Genomic DNA, 19,727 nt, shown 5'->3' with positions numbered 1-19,727 from the left:
TGGAGGATTCGTTCTCAACATTCAGTCCGATGGAAGTGCGTCATTGTGACTGATGGTGGCCTTTCTTCTGTTGTGCTGAGATATGATTCTTGATAGCCCTAAGAGATCCACCCACCTTCTCAAGTCTGAGTAATCTTATTGCTTACTTCCCGAGACGCTCTGACCGGGAAATGCCGACGAGGTTGCCCAAGACTTGCTCTTCCTGTAGGGATGCTGACTCGGCCCTTTTCACCTTCTTAACTTTGTCACATCTTCTTGTGTTGGGAGGGGTTAAATAATCAGTCTTTCTGTAACATGCTGTTCTGTACTTCCATAAACGCTTACTCCTGTAAATATATTTGTCTTATTTAGTATTGGAGGTCATTCGAGGTCACAACACTTATAAAAGTTTGAATGCCACTTGGGTGTAAGGCTTGATTATGGAATGATGGCTAGTTAAAATATGAAGAACCTCATGAGATGTCTGCGGATGATTAATATAATGAAATAAGTTTGGTTACATCTGAGGACGATTTTGTCGTTGGTTTATTATTTATGTTTGATGGGGTATGGGTAGGAGAAAGGGCAATTGTTTTTTTAAGTTTATTTATTAAACGTGTCTCAACAATGTACTCACGTTTTGAATGACGATAACAAAACTATATTTATGAACATACGATGTGTTTTCAATAAGTTTTCAGACGTTTTTTGTGTGGATACTTTTATTGATAGTATAACCATGAAAATCGAATCCCCTTCGAAGTAATCTCCTCCGGTTGCAATGCACTTGTTGTACTATTCTAACAGCTTCTGGATGGCCCCATTAAAGTCTTCTTGTGTGAGCGTATCAATGACTCTTGTCATAACCTCTTTCATCTCCTTAATTCTTTCATATCGACAGCCTCTAAGGTTCTCCTTGCGCTTGGGGAATAACTAAAAGTCACAGCAAGATCTGGACTTTAGGGAGGGTAAGAAACTGTCTTGATGCCCATCTTGGTTAATAGTCTAATCTTCTCTGAGTATCCTTGGGGAAAACTTTGCACAAATCTTTCGCATCTCCATTTTTTTTCGAATAATTGTGTGTACAGTTCCCACACTGACATCAAACTATGCACTTATTGTCTCTATTGGCACACGATTGTCCTTATCTATGAAATTCTTTATTTAGAAAATCAACTTTGGTGTTCTGACTTCTTTACTCCTTCCTCTCATCATACCTTCCACCCCCCATCATTTTTTAATCTCTTTTGCTACTCAAAAACTGATGCTCGATTAATGCAAGATTGTCTAAAAGCAGCCTGGAGCATTCTATATGTTTTTGTGGCATTTTTTTTCAAGTTTTAAACAGAATCTGTTTGCATAGCGTTCTTCTAAATTGTCTGCACGTCTAAATTGGATTATTTAAATTCGCCAGCTGTGACAATCAGTTTTTAGTAGGATGTATTCCAATTCCTGCTGAAACTGTTCCTTTGAACTTAGAATCATAAAAATTGGTCAGTCATCTCCTAAGATGTATAGCAATAATATACTATATTTCAAGATGTTACGACAATTTTTAATGCCTGTACAAAATAAGTCTGGAAACTTATTGAAGGCACCTCGTAGAGTGAAATGGAATAGCTCCAAATACAAAAGACACATACAATTGAAGAATCATATTTGCAAATTGATGAGCATTATTTAAATTGATGACTATTATTCAAATTGATGACTATTATTCAAATTGGTGACCATTATTCAAATTGATGACCATTATTTAAATTGATTATTATTCTAATTGATGACTATTATTCAAATTGATGACTATTATTCAAATTGATGACTATTATTCAAATTGATGACCATTATACAAATTGATGACTATTATTCAAATTGGTGACTATTATTCAAATTGATGACTATTATTCAAATTGGTGACAAATTGACACCAAAAAATATTTAAACTGTTATTAGCGTTGTCTAGACAACGTTGACAACAGTTTAAATATTTTTCAGACACCCTGTAAATATATTATCAAGTACTTCAGTATAATTTGATAATTCACATATGTGTTTCGACAAAACGGAAGAACGTTTCCCTGGGAATAAATTGCGTTCTCATTCATGTGGCGAAGATCTCCAGAGAAAGAGTACGACATCCTTTTCATATATTCTAATTTCCTTCCCACGCTTTATTTATTATCAATTTTTAGTATCTTTCCTTTCTTCTTTCTTTCAGTCTTATTTCCTTTCTTTTGTGCCTTTTTTATGCCTTCTTTCTAGTTATCCTTGAACTATTCATTTTTTCTTTCATGCATTGTTTTCTTCTTTTTTCTTGTTGTGTTGACTTGCTTCTTTCTTTCTAGTTGGGTTCTTTTCCGTCATTTTTATTTGTTTATTTTTCTGTGTTTATTTTATTTCATTATTTCACTTCCTTATTTCTTTTTTCAGTTATTATTTTTGTTTTTATTTCCTTTTATCTTCTTTTTCAATTATCATTTTTTACGTTCCCTGTTTCTTTCTTCTTTTTGTAATCAATTCATTATTTATTACGGAGGGGATGAGAAAAGGCGCCTGGCTTTGCCTGGGCATAAAATACGCTTAGATATGTTTGCATTTGTCCAGATTTCTGTATATATTATTATAGAGTTGTGATTTACAAAGTAAAAAAAAAAGTATTCGGGTGCCATCAGCTAGAATTGAAATCAAAAGAAAAACTGCAGCATTCAAAGATCGTAACGTTACCACTGTACCAACGTGACACGCATATGAACTAATAAAAAAATGATTAAAAATTCAAAATAAACTGCAATGAATGTACAAGATGTATAACGATTTTTTTCAATTTTGACCTATTTTGACTCTTTAAAAACTATTTTAACCGGCTAAAGACCCATAAAAAACGGTACATAAAAAATTTAATTATTTGAAGTTCCTAGTGCCGCTCTGCAACTTTCAGCTTCGAAGTAGATAGAGTTTAAAAATATGGAGACAGACAGACATATAGTCTTTTAGATATTAAATTTCGTTTTTTCACTTTCGTTTTTAATTTTTTTTTCATTTTCATGCTTGTTTCATTCATTTTTATTCGTCTATTTTTTTTTCTGAATTTATTTGATTGGTTTGAATATACTGACATTTACTGTGTAATCCCTTTTCTTTTCTTTACCTTTTTTGTTCCTCTTGAGCAGATTCGCCTTCTTTTATCTTTATCCTTCCTGACATCAATTATTGATGTTTTTTCTTTCCCCTTTACAAAACTCATTTATGTTCTGCAAATCTAAAAAGCAAAAGAAACAAACTAACAAAAAAACAACAACAATTTTTTCCTTAAAAACAACCAAATTACATACCATGAATAAATATTTGAAGATATAAAAAACTTGAAGCAAAACTACTTTTGCCAAAATGGTCGGATTCAACATTAAATAACCTAAAAAGCGTTGATATGCCATCAAAAACAAACCAAACCAAACACTCTAAATAAATATTTATAGATATAACGAACTTAAAGCTTAAACGATGCTTAAAATTTTTACTAAAATGACTGGATTCGAAATTAAATAATCCGAAAATAATTGAACAAAACAACCAAATTAATTTTATCTCTATCACTTTCTTTTTCTTTATTTGTTCTTGTTTTTTTTTTATTTAATTCTATTCAAGTTTTTCCCATTCTCTTCTTTATTTATTTCTTTTAAAGTTCTATATCAGTTCTCCAAGAAATACCCACTTCAATATTAAACTTTGCACGAATGATTTTTCTTCCTTACATGAAGTGACTTCATGTCTTGTTCGACGCTATTTTTTTTTACATAGGCGTCACCACATTATCAAGGCCCAGAGGCCACTCAAGGATAAGGGTTAAAGAGTGTACAGTAGAAATTGGTCAATATAGTAATCATTAGTAATGAAAATTTGGTAAATTTGATAACTTATATGGAACGGCTCATCAAGAACTTATTTACTTTAGACTTGAACACAACCATATTGTAGTCAGCCGGAAAGCAGGAAAACGGAAGACAATTCCACAGGCGTGCAGTTCTAAGAAAGAAGCTTTGTTCATGGAATCTACGTTTAGGTTTAGGCACAGATAAAGAGTGGGGGAAAATATTGATAGTGTTTACAGCTAGACGAGTGTTTCTTGTGAAAGTTTGGCGAGGGGGGACCATAGATTGAAGCTCAGTTGAACACTTTCCATGAAAATAACGATACATCAGAGACAAACTCGCAACATCTCTTCTGTGAGATAGAGGTTGCAAGGAGGAGAAAAGGACATCTACGAGGCTACGAAGTCTATTGTGAACTCTATCAAGGCAGGACAAGTCCTTTCTAGCAGCTCCTGCCCAGATGTGGCAACAGTATTCCATCCTTGGACGTACCTGGCTCTTATATAGATAGAGAATAGCATCAGCAGTGATATATCTACCAGATCGATAGAAAGATCCCACCATTTTTCCAGCGGCCTTGGCAACAGATTTGATATACGTGTTCCATTTAAGATCAGGAGTAATGGTCAAGCCCAGAAGCTTGTCAAAACTTGAGGCCTCCTGAAGACGAGAGCCATTCATTTCAATTGATGACAAATGTGGATTAGAATGTTGATGATGTAAAGAGAGAAGCTTGGTTTTAGATGCATTAAAAGTAACCAGCAACTCCTTTCCCCATTGTACTACGTGCTCAAGATCAGAGGAGAGAGAATTGGAGAGAACTAGGTCGTTTACTGTCTTAGATGTGCTACCATAAATGGTAGTGTCGTCAGCATAAATGTCTACAAATGATGTAAGGATATGATTTGGAAGATCATTAATGTAGATCAGGAAAAGAGTTGGGACCAGGATGGATCCCTGAGGGACACCGGCATTAATACTGTGAGCTTCTGATTTTTGCCCCTCAACTACTACTCTTATGAACCTATCAGAAAGAAATGATTTAATAATTGAGAAGACTTTTCCAGCTATACCATAGCTAGCGATCTTATGAAGTAAACCTTTATGCCATACCCTATCAAAGGCTTTAGATATGTCAAGAGCAATTGCCCTAGAAAGATTGCCACCGTCGAGAGATATGCTAATCCTATGCGATATAACTGTAAGGACATCTGCTGTAGATCTAGCAGAACGAAAACCATATTGAGTGTCACTAAGAAGGTTATTTTTGTTGAGATGGTTGATTACTTCTGTATTTAACACAGATTCTAGCAACTTACTCATGACGCACAGGAGACTTATTGGCCTGTACTGAGAGGGGGATGAGCGATCACCTGAATTCTTAAATACAGGGCATACTGATGAGATTTTCCAGGGAGATGGGAAACTATTCTCCTTAAGACAACGTTTAAACAGTTTTGTAAGTATGGGCGCTAGTTCAGGTTGAAGTTTTTTTTCCATAAAAAACAAACGAACAAACAAACAAACAAACAAAAATACAAACTCAATTAACTTAGCTATCAGAGCCGCAAGGTCTAATCTTGCCCGGAGCAGTACATCGGCTCAAGTGATCGAGAGCCGTCATAAAAAACAACTGCTCTTCTATCTTCGGTCTCTGACCATTACTGCTATTGATGTTGGCCACCTCTCTCATACATTCTTTATGTTAAATAGCAGGGCTCATTTTGGGGGTACATATTGGATACCATAACGAGGATACATATAACTGGAACTCATAATACACGCATAACGATGATGGTGCTGAGGGAGAGACATTTATAACAGTTCTTATTAACACATTTTAGAGGAGGGGAGACATTACTTGTGATGGAGGAGGTACATAATACTTGGAAGGGTTGTACAAAGTTCGTTACAAGATGATGATAAACACATTTACCATTTTGTTGTAAGGAATGACAAACAGTTACATAGTTGATTTCTTTATTCTTCAACCGGCCGATCGGTGATGTCAGGAACTACAGCCTTTTGAACTACATGGCCTACTCTCCTCCCTGCGCTTCTAAGGGCTCTCTTCTCGATCTCTCTGGAGTCTTATCTACTGACTCTTTCTCATCTCACTCTACTGTCGCCCTCTCTACTGACTCTCTAACTTCGAACCCTCGTTCTTATATTAAGAAATCCCCTTTGTTTATGACGTCAGAAGTGTGTTTACCAACGCGACTTCTTTCACGTGAATTTACAAATGTTTGTCCAAACACGTTTGGCAAACAAAGAATCCTCAATTCTAATTGTTTAATATCTAACTTATTTTTAAACAATATTTTTAACCCGCATTGTCCATTCTTTTAACTGACATATTTAATATCCAGATTTCTAAAAGAATGGACAGTCAGCTCTTTTTCCGACATAAACAATATTAAGCTATTTAAGATTCCAATTTCCATTATCTTTAACACTTGCCTACAGGGTTCGATTCTAGCCTTTTCCTAATATCATTTTCATTTATCTAGTACGTCTTCTTACTTACATGAGAAGGGGACATCCCTTTCATGTAACATTTATATTTCGCCCCCTTTTTTCTATAGAAAATACTGTATTCTTTTTCTCTTGATTTATACAATGAAAACAGCATTATTGAAAGTAATATAGTATCCCGGGTAGAACTCAAACTCACTATTACGAACTCGCCGTCAAATTCCATAACAGCTACATCACATCACTTTTATTGCACGTCACTTTCTCATTACACGCCACTTTTATTACACGTCCATGGAATAAATTATCAGCAAAAAATCCTGTTCTACCACCACCTCAAAAAGTATTTAAAAGACAAGTTTCCATATCTTATATGTGCAGTTAATCCAAACAGAATTTTCATGTACATAATTTCTTTCCAAGAACTTTTTATCTGTGAATAAAATTACAACGGAAGCGTTTCCATGCAGTCTAAAGCAAAATATAATGTATAATGTTAACAAGATTCTGACGGTATCCTTAAGTAACCAAAATTTGTCAATTCAAAATTTGTCCATTCCATTCGTTTTAATCCTAACATCTAAATCTGAGCCCCAAGATCGCCATGGGCATGGAATATGTGCCTACATTAAAGATGGCTTTCCGTATGGTAGGGATATATCCAGAGAAGACCCTAATTTACCTTATATGTGCTTCCAGGTTGCACTTGCTTACACCACCGCATTTATATTTGTATTCTATCGCCCCCACAACAGCAGAGTTACTATCTTTAAGAGTATATTTGAAAAAAATTGACCACATCCTGTTTACTCATCCTTCGGCTAAAATTCACATTTGTGGTGTCTTCAATGTCAACAATGTGAAATGGCTGACCCACTTGAACAAGACAGATGATGAGGGGAGGTTCTGTCATGATTTCGCCGTTGCCTATGACCTCACCCGGATTGTTCACGAACCCACCCGTGTGCCCGATACTACCGGTCAGTATGCAAGCCTTCTAGACCTTTTTCTCTCAACTTCTTCTGAGCTATGTTCATGGTGCGTTATATTCCCTATGGGATCTTCCGACCACCCCGTTGTATCAGTTAAGATAAAAATTAAATGTAATAAGTCTTCAAACGTACCTCTCCACCATACTGTATATCGATACTCTATGGCTGACTGGGATAGCTTCCGTACATTTATATCTGATCTACCTCTGCATTCCATGTTTAATAAAGATATGCCCTCTATATTATCAGATCTAACCGAATGGTTAATTGTAGGCATAGACCGTATCATACCATCTACAAAATTCCAACAAAAACCTAACAGCCAGCCATGGTTCTCTCCAGAATGCGCTGCTGCCATCGCGTACAGAAATCACTTTTTCCATAGCTACCAACGTAATAGATTACTGAAACTAAAGCTGCTTTCAGGACTGCCAGCAACCACCGCAAAAGAGTAATAAAAAATGCAAGAGAGCTATATGCTCAGTCTGTTAAATCCAAAGTAACCGAGCAGCGGCTTGGTTCCCACCAGTTTTGGCAAATAGCAAACAGGATCCTGAACAGAAGCGTGCGTTCTATCCCAACCATCATCAATGGACCTGAGGTCATCTCGTCAGCATCAGACAAGGCCAAACTATTTGCCAAGAACTTTGCAGCTAATTTTTCCCTATGCAACGAAAGCCATCACCTCCCCGTATTTCCTCCTATAACAAACAACACACTATGCAACATACAAATATCTTTGTGTGAGGTCGACAAGCTAATCAAGAACCTTGATTCCAGTAAAGCAACTGGCCCTGACGGCATTCCAATTATACTGTTGAAAAGGCTTCAACCAGAACTTGCCCCATACTTACAAAACTGTTTAAGCGTTGCCTTAAGGAGAAATGCTTCCTAACAACCTGGAAAACCTCATCAGTATGGCCTGTATTTTAGAATCCAGGTGAAAAGTCATCTCCCTCTCAGTACAGACCAATAAGTCTCCCGTGCGTCATGAGTAAGTTGCTGGAACTCATATTAAATAAAGACGTAGCAACGACCTCAGCATAAATAACATTCTTAGTGACATGCAATATGGTTTCCGTTCAGCCAGATCTACAGCAGATGTGCTAACGGTTATATCTCATAGGATTAGTGAATCTCTCGACAAAGGCTTCCTTTCTAGGGCAATTGCTCTTGGCATATCACAGGCCTTCGATAAGTTATGGCATATGGGGCTACTTCACAAGATTTCCAGCTACGGTAAGACTGGAAATGTTTTCTCAATTATTCAATCATTTCTCTCTGATAGGCTCATAAAAGTAGTGGTTGATGGGCAGGAATCAGAGGCCCACAGTATTAATGCTGGAGTCCCTCAGAGGTCCATCCTGGGCCCAACTCTCTTCCTGATCTACATTAATGATCTCCCAAAACACACACTTAAATCATTCGTTGACATCTATGCTGATGACACGACCATCTACGGCAACACATCAAAGGTCGTAAATGACAAAGTTCTCTCTAATTCTCTCTCCTCTGATCTTGAGCGGGTGGTACAATGAGGGAAGGATGGGGCTGGTTTACTTTTAATGCATCTAAAACCAAACTCCTATCTTTACATCATTAACGCTCTGATCCCCATCTGGCATCAATTGAAATGGGTGGCTCTCGTCTAGGGGAGGCTCCATGTTTTGATAAGCCTCTGGGATTGACCTTTACTCCTGACCTAAAATGGAACACGTACATTAGGTCTGTTGCCAAGGTCACTGGAAAAATGTTAGGATCCTTCTACCGCTCCAGTAGATACATCATTGTTGATGCAATTTTCTATCTGTATAAAAGCCAAGTACGTCCAAGGATGGAGTACAGCTGCCACACCTGGACAGGATCTGCTAAAAACAGCCTATCATGCCTTGACAGAGTACAAAATAGACTTTGTGGCTTAATGGGGGAGGCCCTTTCCTTTTCCTTGCAACCTCTCTCCCACAGAAGGGATGTTGCGAGCATGTCGTTGTTTTATCGTTGTTTCCATGGCAAGTGCTCGTCTGAGCTCCAATCTCTGGACCCCCTCGCCAATCTTTCACGATAAACACATGTCTAGCTGAAACTACTGTCAATAATGTCCCTCATTCTTTATCTCTGTCTAAATCAAAACGGAGATTCCATGAACAAAGCTTCTTTCTTAGAAGTGCCCGCCTGTGGAACTCTGTTCCGTTTGCCTGTTTCCCACCTGACTACAACTTGGATGTCTTCAAGTCCAACATAAACAAATTCCATATGAACCGCCCCCTTAAGTAAGACACTTCATCAAATATCCATTACTAACGATTGTCCCATTGATTACTGTACACGCAATAGCCCTTATCCCCGAGTGGCTTTCGGGCCTTGATAAGTGGTGACTAACATGTAAAAAAAAAACAAAAAAAAACATATTCGCCCCCTCCAAAACCAACAGACTATCAATGTAATGTAGGTACGGGTAAAAATGGCCGAATAAAGATAGGGGGGGACATAGTTTTGAAAGCCGATTTATCATAATTTTTTTGTAGACTTTCGACCACTTTTTGATTGTATTTGAAAAATTAAAGACTAACGTAAATTGCCCAAAGGAATAAAATATTTGTACACGTGAAGAAAAAAATCATGAAAAATGTTTTCATGGCGGACTAACCATTTCAGCTAAATTTTCAAGTTCAATAAATTCATTGTAAAAATCCTTTAAAAGATAAATATTATTTGTCTGGGTCTTTTACAAAGATGATTAGCAAAGTCCTACGATATTGAAGTAAATAAAAAGACGCCTTAATAGCTTAGTTAGCCCCCAAAAGCGAAGGATTCTGCCCTTCGCAAAATCGCAACAAACGGAAGTTTTGTAAAAATGGATTATACGGAAGCGCAAAATCTTAGATAGTCGAAAGGCTGTCCGAAAACGACGTCGTGTAGTTTTAAAAAAATGTAGGTAGTTCTGTTTTTATTTTTTTCCCCAAACGTGCATCCGTACACTCCTATCCTAAATGTTTGTATCATTTTTACTATTTTTTAATTTTATTATTTTTCTATGTTCCTGTTTTTAAATTAATTTATTATTATTTTTTATTTTTCAAGATTATGTAAAAATTATGTTACACCGAAAGTTTCATATTCATGCAACCAAGGAAAATATTAAAATCTTACATATAAAAATTATGCGAAACCCGTAATTAAAAAAAAAAAAGTAGAAATATTTATTGAAATTATAACTTTTTGTGCGAAAATATTAAATAAACAATGCCTAATTCAATGATAATATCAATAGCTCGAGAAATTAATTTTTCTTCGAGTTATAATGAATTAATTAATACGGATCTTAGGGGCTTTTTTCGTAATGTTCATGTAAAAATTATTTTTTTTAATTTTTATAATTTACGATGCTTTATTTTCATAAATAAAAAAACAAAAATAAATCCATGCATTTTTTTACTACTGAAAACCATAACTTTAGTAAATGTATTTCTTTTTTATTCAACCGAAATAATACATTTTCGTTTAGATTTCAATAAAATAATGGGTTCATTATATTCCGTGATCATTATTTGATAACTACTGAAAATTTCATTAGAATTGGTTAATTTCCTGATTTTTGGTGAATTTTTAAGTAAAGGGATTAGAGTCAAAATGTTTATTCATTTTGAACATCGGCGTTCATTTTGCACGTACCTATTGTACTTACGTGATCATTTTGCACGTACCTATTGTACTTACGTGATCCCTGTTAATTACGGCGTAACGCTAGATCTGTGCAGGTGTAGGAGATCCACTTTCCCGTGCTTTGCCTTCCCTCTTTGAGAAGGGGCTAGTTTATTGCTAATCACCTGAGGAGCCCTTACCAGGGAATGCCGACGGGCTAACTAGCCACTTTTTGCGGGTCAGAGTGCCTCTCATCGGGGGCGCTGACTTCTCAAGCCCACTTTCCAACACGATGTCACAGTTCTTGCAGTGGGATAGCACTAAATACCTCCATTCATTGTTTTCAATTCTTACGTGGAAGGATATGACACAAGTTCGCAAGGTGGCGATTCAAAAGCCAGCGTAAAAGAGAAAGGATACTCTAGCCTGCTAAAATTACTTGAGTAGCCCTGGCAGTATTCCTCGATAAGGGCACCTCAGGCGAATAGCAATAAACTACTCCCTTTTACAAAGATAGAAGATTAAACCTGGGAAGGTACCGAACCATACTACTGGCCGACTAAAAAAGGGGCTACCTTGTTTCAACATGGCACAGACTCATTTGACTGATTGCCGAGAACGTATCCTAGACTGGCAAAAAAAAAAAAAAAAAAAAAAAAGCACATGCGCAAAGCTGCCTTTACGCAAAACTAACTTAACTCCTTGAGCCTGACTTGTACCGCTACAGGCGCTACACTTCTCAACACGGATTCATCCCAGTCCGATTTGAAGAATCGAAAACACTAAGAGATCAAATGGCGGTAGTATTAAATAAATATAATAGCAACTAAAATAAATATGAATAACCTGGGGTCGTCACTATGGCGTAGAAATGGAGAAAGAGAGAGAGAGAGAGAGAGAGAGAGAGAGAGAGAGAGAGAGAGAGAGAAGGGGGAAGGGGCATTAAAAGACATTGAAATACAAGAAAAATAAATCAAAATAAACAGAGCTGGAGCAGGGGGCATGGATTCACTTGGAAGATGGTAGTGTTGAGGGTCGGTTCGGAGGGGGGCATTTAGTGAAGAGAAAAAGGGATCATGTTTGGCTGAGACATGTTACGCCCCCCCACTCCTCCCCGGCCGACATAACTCTACAGCTCACAGCGGTGCGCGGTGCACTGCCTCATAAGCGCTGACTATACCCGACGCATCCAGAGTCACAGAACGAATGAGTAGAAAAAAAAAAAAAAAAAAAAAAAAAAGAAAAAGAAAGAAAAAAGTTCAGGTCGACCCATAGGAAGTAGCAGTAAAAGTAAACAGATTTCTCAAGAGCGAATTTCTTCTTCTTCTTCTACTTTGGCTGCTTCTTTTCTTTTTTTTTTTTTTTTTTTTTTTTTTTTTGGGACCTCTTTCTTTCATAAACAACGTGATTCAATTATTCGGACGAGACGATGATGGTACTACTAAGACAGTAAAAAAGAACTCAGCTGTTGATAAGACTAAAACAGCAAATAGCCATTTACAAGAATTGCTACTATTTCTACTTTCCATTCCGTGGATTATCAACAGAGGATTCGTTTTACTATTTTGGGATGTGAACCCCCTCCCCCCGAAAAAAAATCGAAAATCAAAACACTGGAGTACATATGTTCGTGTGGGGGCGAAGTGTGTCGGCCCGGTTGTTGTCAGGGAAATTACAAAACTAGCCAAATGCTCAAGAAACGTGTTTCGCCGTTCATTAAGGTTCGTAATTCCAAGTCTCTCTTTCTTTTTGTTTTTTTTACTTAAACCATAACAACACCAGAAATATGGTTAACATTGTCCCAGTTGACATCGCGGTGTCTCTTATGTAATGATGGAACATGTAACACGAATATGTAACTTGTAATTATTGTCCGGAGTTGTTCGGGAGTCTGTTGTTTAATTTCATATTTTTATTTCACTTTCGAGATATGTTTTTTTGTTTTGTTTTGTTCAAAGGCTTAAATTTATAAATAAAAGCGAATGATATTAATTCAAAGTGCTATTATCAAGGTTACGTAGATGCGACAAAAATCACACACACACACACACACACACACACACACACACACACACACACACACACAAACAGACAGTTGTTTCATAATTTTATTAATATGAGCAGTCAGCAGAGGTCTCCAAAGTTTTCAGAACAGAGGGTCATATTGCTGACTTTTTAGAATTACGCGGACGCAAATGAAAAGAATTACCTGGACGTGTTTCATACGAATTAGTTTTGCTTTTTAGTGAAACTTGTTCTTTTCTTTTAAAATCATTTTCTGAACAAAAACAAAAACCACCACACTATTTTTATGTTCCCATTTTCAAAAATATTTTCCTGAATATTTTTACGTTTTCCACAAGAGCTCTACGGGCCGGATTAAAGACTTTGGCGGGCCGTTATATGCCCACGAGCCGTAGTTTGGAGGCCCATGATATAGGGAACTAACTTTTATGTTAAAAAGAAAACACCATTACCGAATATCACAGTGTTGTGTCACCGGCCACCTGATACTCATTAACACGTAACCCGAGTGACTTTTGGGTCTTAATAATAGGCGATCGCTTTTTAGCTAAAAAAACAAAACAACCTGTCGAGAGATATAGGAAAAGTAAAATCGATAATTTGAAAATAATTTTAAAATAATATGAAAATAATATTAAAATAATATGAAAATAATATGAAAATAATATGAATATAATATTAAAATAATATGAATATAATATAAAAATAATATTAAAATAATATTAAAATAATATGAATATAATATTAAAATAATATAAAAATAATATTAAAATAATATGAATATAATATTAAAATAATATGAATATAATATTAAAATAATATGAAAATAATATTAAAATAATATGAATATAATATTAAAATAATATGAATATAATATGAATATAATATAAAAATAATATTAAAATAATATGAATATAATATTAAAATAATATGAATATAATATTAAAATAATATGAATATAATATTAAAATAATATGAATACAATATTAAAATAATATGAATACAATATTAAAATAATATGAAAATAATATTAAAATAATATGAATATAATATTAAAATAATATGAAAATAATATTAAAATAATATGAAAATAATATTAATAAAAATAGAAATAAAATGAAATGGACACATATACTATAGAGAACATTACAAAATCTATAAAAATACATAAATTTGATAAAATGATGAAAGCATTTGAAATAAGTGTAAATATTAAGGTGCTAATCTTTAAAGTCTTAGTATGGCACAAGGCCAGTATAATCGAGTAACATTTGAACTCCACGATACACAGCTGCGTAAGCATAATATACTCGTACACATACTGATACAAATGTGATACACGTTTTGGAAGCATTTTAGGACATCATCAATGTTTACAAATATATACAAATATATAGACCCACTTTCTTCCTCTCTATCTCTCTCACACACACACACACACATTAATCTATGTTGAGCGGTTTCGCCGTTGCACAACTAGTCACTGTAGCTAGACTTGGAGAGATGTTCCATGTGATGTTCAAATGAGATTCGAAATTCGAGCCTTTGAACAGCAGCCAAGAGATATTTGGTTATTATGGATGCAAATGTGTAACAACTTCTAGTACGTCCTTTTTCCCTCTCCCTTTTCTAAGCAGGTAATTAAGAAAATAATTACCACCAATTTTATTAATTTTCATTCTGCATAGCGTTCCCACGTGTATACCTTTCCCTTTTTCCTAGCACCCTTTCCAACTATATAAGATAATATGCTGTTCTACATTAATATGAGCATTATCTAAACCTGAATAAAACATGCATTATACCGAAACGCATCATGGATTAAATAAAGACTTTTGCAGATAAAAAAAATCTCTACCTGTTATATACTTTTATGACAAAGCAAGGGGTGGGGAATTTGGATAGTTTTAAATATTGCCAAGGGTTTTAAGCCTTAAACGATCATAATAAATTTAAACGATCATAATAAATTCAAACGATCATAATAAATTTAAAACCTCATCATCATTTGTTGTAACTCGTTCAATTAGAATCATATCTACCAGTATTGAATCAGGAAGTTGCGATATTTAGACTTGCAATTTCTCAGGTGTTTGCAACAGTTTCACCAGTACTTCTTTAGTATGAGATACTCACCTGAGATACCACGTGAGGTTTGCCAATATCCGTAGTAAAAGCGGTTCAATCCGGCCAACATAACACAAACGCACTTGTAATCACCACATCGTTGCTAGGCAAAACAAGAACACTTAAAATTCTATATGTAAAGGTGGCTTTGTCGCTGGGTTTAAATCTCCGATCGAAAGGAATTGTTATCATACACTGATGATTACGTAAGCATGAACACTAGTACCTGCAGGTATAAAAGATTAATTATTATTTCATTATAATATATATATATATATATATATATATATATATATATATATATATATATATATATATATATATATATATATATGCAAAAATAACTAAATATTATTTCCGATAGTTACACATTCACGGTAAACACTCGCCTAGCTACCACCACTACCAAAAATTTCCCCTACTCTTTATTCGCGCCTAAAACTAAATGAAAATTCCATAAACAGTTTATTGTTTGGACTGTAGAACCCAGTATCGCGAAGCTGCTTCCCAGCTGAGTATAACATAGTTACTTTCAAGTCGGACGTAAACACATTCTTGTTGAGCCGACCAAGATTCTACTGTTGGAATTGGTTTCCTCGATATTTTTGTAGTCAGAATTCTTCCTAGAAAGACATCACGTACTTACGGGAGGGACCACGAGAAGGTTGTAAACATCTCAATTGAAAGTATTTTTTTATACAGAACGAACTGGATTCGAACTTGGAACACTTGGGTTGCCAGTCCCTGTCGTTAACCACTTGAATACTATCACCCCCCCCCCGTTGTCTTATTTTACACTCATTGACCCTTATCCTTGAGTGGCATCCAAGCATTGATAAGCAGTAAATCTATTAAAAAAAAATGAATAAAAATTAGAATAAACATTGTCCCAGGTTGAAAAACGTGTGAAGAATTATGACGTCAGGAAACAAAGTTATCCTGAACGAAAATCGTGGATACACTGCAATGACGTCACGCATTTGTTTGTTATGACAGATTAAAAAGAAAATTGAAAAATAAGATTTGTATTTCTCTCTCTCTCTCTCTCTCTCTCATTAATTCGATTCATTCTTCTGAGGAAAGTTCCATCAATTGAATTAGACTTCTTAAGTCATTGAATAATATAAATTCTCTTTTTCTTTATATACAAACATACGCGTGCGCGCGCACACACACACACACACACACACATAACGAATGTCGGAAGAAAACTTTTAAAAAGAGGTGTAAACAATTTAATGTAAAAAGTCCTCACAAACAATGTGACTTGTTTTTATATTGATAACGTACTGTATGAATTCGGCATTGGCTGGATGGAGAGGTGTTACCGTATGCAGATTTTAGATAAAATAATTAAAAATTCGTCATATTTATAACTTTTTAAAATATGATTTTTTAACTTTCGTTTTACTTTTAGACGTTCAGTTAATAGCAAAAGAAAAATGACGTGAATTTATCAAAGTCTCGCATAGACGAAAAACACACAGACACACGAAATCTCTCTGATAGTTTTGCTCATAAATCTATATAATAATAATATGTTGAAGCATGTCATGTTCGTACGTACGTTATCACCTTTGAGACATACTAAAAAAAAAATTAAATCTTTCGATAATGAGTGACCATTAATCACATGTCGCTAAGGTAAAACATTCCGACTTCACGCATTTTGAAAATAAATTCTCGACATAAACAGTAGTTTTAAATAATTACATTTTAAAAGTGAGAATCGTTTTGTTGCTCTCGAGAATACTTAATTAGTAATTATTTTTTTACTGGAAGAAGACAAACTATTCATTGTTTTAAAAAATAATTACATTTCTACAAGTTCAAAGAAATAAAAAAAAAAGAAAAGAAGAGTCATATAGTTTTAATTATTTATTTAAAGGATCTTGGCACTATTCAAAGACGCCATCGCCGTTCAAAATGGACTCTACCCTAGCCAGGGACCACGCCACATTTTGACGAGAACAATTATTCTTACGGAAGGCTCGTATTTCTTAATAGCATTGACCCTGGCAGGAATTTATTTTTTCAAGAGGAATATTATTGAGAGTAAATTACACAGATCAATGTTATAAGCAGCGGGGAATTTCCACGGGTTCTACTAGCACTTGCGATAATATTCTTTATTTGTGTTTCACGCTTACGTGCACGCGGATAAAAAAAAAATAAATAAAAAAAAATAAAAACGCTCAGACGCGAAGAAACATATGCTGTTGTATTTCAAAGTCAGTTAAGAAAGGAAATATAAACAAAAGAAAGTACAATAAAAAAGACCAAAAAAAAAAAAACAAAAAAACTGCTGATATTGTTTTTGTAGAAGTGGCTTTCTGGGTACCAAAACGAAAAGTACAAACAGACTAGAGAGAGAGAGAGAGAGAGAGGGAGAGAGAGAGAGAGAGAGAGAGAGAGAGAGCGCGAAAAAGAGATCGCCCAAGTGTTCACAAGAAAAAAGGTACAGTCTTAAGGAAAGAGGAAACCTTAAAAGTTATCGACGAACACACAACTTGTTTAGAGCAGTGTGATTCACCCCTGTCGGTGTCGGCTATCATGGTGAGCAACTAACGCGCATGTTTTTGCAAGATTATCACTCATTTTTCTTTATTTTATGTGTAATTATTATTGCTATGTTTCCCCCTTTCTTTCTTTGTTATTTTGATTACAGCATTTCTTCTCCTCATATTTTTACAGGTAACGACCCCCCCCCACACACACATTACCGTATGATAATTTTGTACTAAAACTTCCTGCTGCTTGTTAATACACAGTCGAGAGATCGATTTTTGAAAATATGTCGTTTTTAGCAAAAACAATATTACATACTTAATTGTCACCACGAAAATAGTAATATATCCAAAAATTACGAAGAATCATTGAGTAAAAAAAGTTATATATACTTAAAAGTAATTTAGACGGAAAATTGGGTAAAATCGCATTTTTCGCTATAAAGTAGACAGTAGGAGTCTACACGCAGGGTACATAACTTCGAAACGAATATTTTAGATTTGTTTTTCATGGCTGCCATGTTTGTTGTTTACTGAAAACATAATAACAATTGTTCTATTTGATAATTTTTCGTAATTTTTCGATATATTACTATTTTCGACCTGACAATTAAGTACGTAATATTGTTTTTGCTTAAAATGATATATTTAAAAAAAAAAATCGATTTGTCGACTCTATCTTACCAAGCACAAAATTTCCTTCATCGTAATCTGCACGTAATTTCGAACGGAAATCACACATTGGAGTGCCTCATGTGACGGACAATAAACTAACCCCCTTCTCAAAAAAAAGAAGTATTATCTGGGGTGGGGGAGTGTGGTTTCCTAAGACCGAAAAAGAACCATACTTCATTTTAACCCAAGGCAGGTGCTCAACTAAGCTTCAATCTATGTCCCCCACCTGTAAAACATTCACGGTCAACATTCGCTACAATCATTGCCAATCAAGATCAAAGTGTAGTATCTGTTCTTCAGATGCTGTACTTCTATTTCTTGTTCTCTTTCGGTGGAGGAGAAATCCTTCACGACTGAGACAATTTTTATTTTTGTACCTTTTCTCCACGTTAAAAAACGACCCTGGTGTCTAACTCTGTCCCGTGGGGAGGCATAGTAAATAGGTACAATCATTGCCAATAATTTGCTATAGTCTCTATCTGTTCCTAAAAGTAAACAAAAATTCCACGAGTAAAACTTCTAGAACTGCTCGTCTGTGAAACGCAATATCTTAGAGCTATTTCCAGTTGACTATAATGGTCGCTTTCAAGTACAATGTATACAGCTTTTTGCTGAGCCATCCTTGTGAATAATCAATTTTTACCCACCATTACCAATTATTACAGTGTTTCCTCATAAACATTTATCCTCGAATCTTTATCCTCAACTTCTGGGTTTTAAAAATCGTTCGAAAAATTAAACTGTGGACAATTTGACTTTAAACTTTTATAGTAAACTGCAAAAATAGACTTTTTTAATATTCGAAATTCTTAATCGTCAATAATAAAACCCAATACATAATATATTTTCAATTCTTTCATAATATTCTTCAACATTCAACAAACAATCCATCAATCTCATTAACCCTTGTTCTTGAATGGCTCTTTTCCCCCGGAAAGTGGGCTTTATTTCTAATGACCTAAAGTAAAAACAACTACCCTTGACATTTTATTTAGAGTTTTTATATTTTATTTAGAGTTGGTGAATTGTTTCTAAGTTTATTTAAGACGGCAAAGTATCTAACTTGTTATTTGCTTTGTTATGCAAGTCTTTCTCAAGCTAATTTTAGTAAAATAGGACTGAATCATTGCGAGTTGACTTTTTTAATGCTAGTCATTTCTGATGACCTAAAAACTTTGACATTGATTTAAATTGTGTTGGTTATTGTCCAGGGTTCTCCTATATCAAAACAAACAAAAATAAAGTAAGAACACTGTATTGTTTACGTATCCGTGGTTAAACGAAAATATTATATTCCAATATTCACATAAATCGATCAAGTAGTTTTAATTATAATCGATTAATACAAGTTCGCTCAAATTACATAACAGTCTTGTAAGTTTTAATTATTTTTTGAATTATCTCTCGTCTTACTTGAGATTATTTTCAAGATGGTG

The 19,727-nt window shown here is 34.8% G+C and overlaps 1 protein-coding gene across 2 annotated transcripts in view; it reads left to right on the top strand.

Moving 5' to 3' along the window:
- The first annotated feature begins 12,080 nt into the window (after nucleotides 1-12,080).
- LOC145286279 (uncharacterized) overlaps nucleotides 12,081-19,727 on the top strand; it is a 128,506-nt gene continuing 120,859 nt past the window's right edge. The window contains exon 1 of one of the 2 annotated variants that reach the window (XM_080135118.1): nucleotides 12,081-12,678. The gene's annotated coding sequence lies outside the window, so the exon portion shown is untranslated. Of the gene's footprint in view, nucleotides 12,679-17,507; nucleotides 17,666-19,727 lie in introns of those variants that run through there. The other variant, XM_080135119.1, reaches the window with a different exon arrangement.

Source organism: Euprymna scolopes, chromosome 10 (assembly GCF_053919585.1).
Source record: "Euprymna scolopes isolate OS-2025 chromosome 10, ASM5391958v1, whole genome shotgun sequence".
Classification (NCBI taxonomy): Eukaryota; Metazoa; Mollusca; class Cephalopoda; order Sepiida; family Sepiolidae; genus Euprymna; species Euprymna scolopes.
The sequence above is the reverse complement of the archived record's forward strand: the minus strand, read 5'-3'. Positions and strand labels throughout refer to the sequence as shown.